This window comes from Bacillus rossius, chromosome 16, assembly GCF_032445375.1.
Source record: "Bacillus rossius redtenbacheri isolate Brsri chromosome 16, Brsri_v3, whole genome shotgun sequence".
NCBI lineage: Eukaryota > Metazoa > Arthropoda > Insecta > Phasmatodea > Bacillidae > Bacillus > Bacillus rossius.
Window position 1 is genome coordinate 6342310 of NC_086343.1, and position 6000 is coordinate 6348309.

Genomic DNA, 6000 nt, shown 5'->3' on the forward strand with positions numbered 1-6000 from the left:
CAGACTAGAGCATGACGTTTCAAGTCAAATTACTATCACTGGCGAAATTCTATAAATTTTCTGGGATTCCAATTAAATTACCCAATGTTCCCCGATCAATTCAAATTTCCCTGAATTTTCCATGATTCCATGATTTCTAAAACACATTTACAAAAAAAATTAAAGTACATTTTTACTGACTAGGTTTTTACTGTGAGAAGTTTATTACTGAAATTGGGAGTCATTCTGCTGTGGAGTAAAATGTTGTTCTGCTGTGAAAAAGTTAAAAAAAAAAAACATCCATTTCAAGTTGTTGTTTATTTCTTGAAGATACTGTTAAAATTTACTGAATAACATTCCTCCTTCAACACGTAATGTATTAAGTAGTATTGGCATGGTTCACCACTTTGATATGTCCATTTTGTTCATGCCTTGTATCATGTATGTCAATGAGTTTTATATGAAATGTGCATGTTTTTATAAACATATAGTACAAAAATGTATATGAAAGTGCATCTTACAGGAAGAATGCTAGGTTTTCAGTAAAGTGGCTTACGATGTTCCTGTTAATGTTTAATTGGCACAGTAAAATATTCAACATTGAGGAAGAGAACAAACTGTTGGATACTGTGAAAATAATATTTTTCAGGGAGAAAACAAGGAAATGTTTAATATCAGGTATGTGTGAGCACCAAACTCTTTTCCAACTATCAGTATTTTGTCTCTAAAAAAAAATGCATTCCCAATAACTGGTTGTGCTGACCAAAAAAAAAAATTTGCTGTGTTCTGCTGCCAGAAATTCTGTAGGTCAATGACAGAACAGGTCTCAGTTCCAAGGTGACAACTACCCAGACCCAAGCAAAGTAACGACTCGCAGAAAATAAATTTTCGTATTCTCGCGAGAATTTGAAATCCACCACATCTACAAAAACAATACCTTTGTGCATGCATTTTTTGCAAAAAAAAAAAAAGAGAGAGAGAGAGAGAGAAGTCGTTGCCTTATTTGACCGAGCCACTAAGGACGTGTTTGCTTCCCCAATGAATTACTATGATTGGTGTTGTAACAGTAGACATGTATCTGAAAGAACCTAACCCAATCACGAAATACAAACGATGCTACAGTGGTTGAACTTCCAGGTACTCTCGGAATATTTTCGCGGAAATTCATGGCCCTAACAATACCTTATTCGGGAGGCTTCACCAAGTTTTATGCTCTCCATATAATATATATATATATATAATATATATATTATATATATATATATATATATATAAATTCAATTTCAGCAAAAAATTCTTAAAAATTAAAAATTTATTCCTAGCTCATTTCAGAACTCCCATTTGTATTTTAGCTATTATATATTTCATGGTTTTTATTCTTGCATTTAAGTGTAAAATTAAATAAATATAAACAATTTACCATCAAATTCCAGCAATGGAAGGCCTCTGTATCTCATGAAGAACGCCAGTTAAAATTAGTGGTTAAATGGGTGTTAAATAAGTAAACAAAAAAAAAGTATTGCACCTTTTGAATGCAGAAGTAATAATAAATATATATATTTTTGCCAGAAACTTTAAGATACATTTATGGATGTGTTACAAGTCAAATACTGCATACCAAGCAAATGGAAAAATTCCTTTAATAAAAAGTTCAATTACTATTCACACCAAATTTGATGTAAAATTTTAAAGTGTAAAAGGGATTGGAGGAAGGTGCATCGTTTTCCTATAAACTCCATGTAAAATTTAAATTATAGCTTAATATTAAAACCAAATAAAAACGTAAAAAATTTGATCCATATTGATAAAGATATGGGTAATAACTATTGAGTGTCACTACATAAAGTAAAAAAAAAAAAGGTATTTTAATGGTTTGAAGGCAATAAGCATGCACAAGAAAAATTAAAATTATTTCCTTTAAATAGTTTTTAGTAAATATCTTTTCCAGAAAGTTTTTTTTCAGTTAATCCTGCAAAGTACTAACAAATTATCATTCTTACAACTTATGCCAATCGTAAAAATACAGACATGCTTTTTTCTTCTTTCAGTAATGAGAATCAAAGCTTCAAAATCAATCCAATATATTATTTTTCTCCAAGTTCAGATAACATACTTTATATCTGCTTTTGAATTGGCTTCCTGCACCATCAGAAAAGTAGCGAAAAAAAATCAAAATGAAAAAGGAGCCTTGTCTTCAAACCATTGAAAATGGTTTCATTGAATGCATGCACACTGTATTTATTATGGTTCAATGAATCTGATACTATTGCATAGCAAATATGTTTTGATTGACCTTAAAATTTTAATAAACTACTGCAATGAAAATGTTAACACTGGGTGAACTCCAGTGAGCCTGCATCATTTAAGACAGATGCTTAATTAAATAATTTTCTGTGAAGTCTTCGAAAATAATAATTTTGTTTTCTGGGCGTGTTTGTTTTAAGGTCTGCCGTTCACTACATTGTCTTTTAGCATTATAACTGTGACAGCAAAGATCTTGTACTTGTGTGTAAAGTTCACATTTTTATGATTCAATGTCTGTATGTATTTCTTGCTTAACAACTCTGCAATTTTGTGTTCCCAACTTATAACAGGAAATACTTCCACTGAAGTCAGTGTCCTCAAAATTAATGTCTAAATTTGAAGTTCCACAGTGATTGCATTCTATGTCTACACAATGAATATTTCTTGTCACATAATGTTTTGTGAGAGCACTTTGCTTACAGAATTAGGGAAGTTTTGAACATACTTCCTCAATAGGCCTATAAGAAGTTCAGCATTTCCATGATAACTAAATACACATCCTGATCTGTAAGAGACATAGGAACTCTATGTTCAGGGCATAACAATCAGAATTTGGAATACCCTAATGAAACATCACTGGATTTTTTTTTCCCTTGAAAATACTGACTGTTTCAGGAAGTTCACAAGCAATAGATGTTTTTGACACCACATTTTGCAGTTTGGACATTTACGGGTCTTTCTGACCTGCACATTACCAGCTTATATTGTTACTTAAAAAAAAAGTATTTTACTGTTCTCACAGTTTCATCTTTAAAAGCATCACCTCTTCATTTCCTTTGAACTACAATTTTTTATTATTATTATTACTAGGCCCTACTATATACAACAATTTACTTACTTTGTTTGGTGACAAAGTCTTAACAACTTTTCTAAGAACCTTAAAACTTTTCCTTGGCGAATAAGGTAATGGTTTTTCATTCAAACAGTTGCTTTTACATATGGCACTTTTCTAAGAACCTTAAAACTTTTCCTTGGCGAATAAGGTAATGGTTTTTCATTCAAACAGTTGCTTTTACATGTGGCACTTTGAGAAAGAAGTGTATGTATGATCTGTGCATTTTTTTGTTAGTTCTTCTCTCTTTAATTTCTCTTTTCTTTTCCTGATCTCTACGCTGCGTTTCTCCTACTTTTTCTGTAAGTATCTTCTGTCTCTTTCTGCATTCCCGCATCTGGTGAGCACCCATCCGTCTTGCCCATTGTTTACAACAAACATAACACGTAACTTGTAAAGTTATAGAAATGCAAGTTAAAGCAAGTTTTCCATTGTTTAAAGAATTTGTAACTGTACTTACCAGACAGAATTGTAAGCATATACCAAGTCTCATTTTTAAAATATATTTTAAAAGATTATAGATATAATTGGCGTACTAATTTTTTTTAAATATAAATAGTATATTATTTAAAATGTTAAATGGCAGTGAAAAAAACTTACAACATTCAACAAATTTGCTTAATTAAAAGTATCTTCTGAGACTTAGTATTCAACCTCCAGCTTTCAGGAATGAAAATGGAGGGAAAATATTATGTGTTAAAATAATAGATGGGAACAGGAAACAGAAATGTTGAAAAATTGTGTAGGACTTCACCTTCTGTGACAAAAAATGTCCTTCCGTAACAGTTTGTAATTTTTTTTAATAAAAATGTCACAAAATATGTTAGTGGTTAGTTATATAAATTTTCATTGCACTTAAGAAAATGTGAATTTACAATTTCATAACTTGATAATTATTGGTATTTTCTTTTTAAAAATGCCTTGAAATTGTCATGGAAGGATATTTTTATTTTTGTAGGGGTCACGTAATTTTGTTGTTTATATATGTTTTTTTTTCTATCAATATTAATAAATAAAATAAATAAATAAATAAAATCTTCTTTACTCATCAAAGTAACATAGTCCTTCGATGAAATATTTGACGAAAAGGAAATTGGAATAGATTATAAAAAAACTTTTATTCTTCTGTGACCAAAAATTTTACAATTTTTAAGTATGAGCATGTGTATTACACCAAAGATTTTGCTAATTACTTAATGAAATTTGTCTACAATAAGTTTTAAACCCTGATATACCAATTTTTAATACTTTACCTGATCTAATTTTAAATTTTAAAATATGCAACTATGTTCCACTTTATTGTGGACCATCTACCAAAGGTTGAATTTGAAAGCAGACAGCGAGCAAAGTGGTTCTGTGAGTCTATCTCCCCCCCCCCCCCCCCTTTTCAGAATGAAACTCTGCGTAGACTTCTGCCCCCAAGTGAACATGATATACCAGTGCATAAGTGGACTAAAAGGCAACCACCTTTCACCATAAAACTAGGTCAATGAAGCGCAAGATGTTAGCGAGATCACATTACAGCCAATCAGGCGTGAGCTTTAACAAGTAAAGTGGTGCCTGCCTGCTGTTATGGGCGACAGCAACCACCAAGAACTTGACTTTCCAACACAAAATTTTTTCTAAAGACTGACTGTTTGTGTAACTTTCGTATCGCAACTCACTGTCGGATAGGACAAGTTTAAGTCACTGGAGCTATTAATACTCCCAATATCACATTTAAGTAACCATTAAAACATGCACATTAAAATAGTTCTCTAAAAAACCAATCACTCTTTTATATTTGTATGAATTTAATCAACTAATTATAGGAAATAAACAATTAGGTACATTTTAACACAGCTGGCACAGTACTTGATTTTTTTTATTTGGACAATCAGCATTAACAAGCCATAAAAGCAAGATGGTCATAATTTTTTTCTGTCATATATTTCACCACTCGACCATAATATATTTAGTTTGTTTCTTCTTAACTCTCTTGTCTCGCATTCCATGTTGATTTAATTTTTTTTTGTAATTACTACTGGCATCTTTTTCTTAAAATTTATGATTATGGCACCCTTGAATTTTATATATATATAAATATATATATATATAATATATATAAATCAATTTGGGTACGTATGTTCCCTATGGACTCCAAAACGGCTGGACCACTTTTGATGAAATTTTCAGGCAATATTAAAGTCATATTTTCAATAGAAACTAATACAAAATTAATTTTTTTTCTATTTTTTTTAACATTCACAATTTAAAGCAATATTAGGGTCACTAGTTACAAATAAGGGCGGTAAAATATAAATTAAATCAAATTAAAATAAATATACAAAATTCAATATTAATTCATCATGAAAATCAATAAATATGCTGATTTTTTTTCTTATTTATAAGTTTTAATTATTTATGAAATAATAATGTAATAATTTATAATACAAATAAATTATACATATAGGTACATTTCCTCACTTCTAAAAATACACTTGAAAAGTTAATAAACACAATTTCTATCACTAATATTTACAATAAATGTTTTCATGATATGAATCAGTATTCAATATCAATCACTGAAGTATATATAAGATTTAAAAGCACGTATATAATTTTAATGTATGTAGCCTTTTTTCATCCTGTGATAATTTAGTTGTAGGGCCCACATGCATCGTAAAAATTCACTCTCATAATTTTTATAACCAAAAACTATAACTACATATCTAAAAAAACTAATTTTTAAAAACAATCACAGCATTATTCACAATGTTGGATTTTTAAGTTTTTTTTCTAATTTCAGTTTTAAAGAAAGAAATATGTATCAAGTGTGAGAACTTATATAAGAGAATTAGTGATAATTTCAGGTTCGAAAAAAACACATAAATGAAAACCTCCAA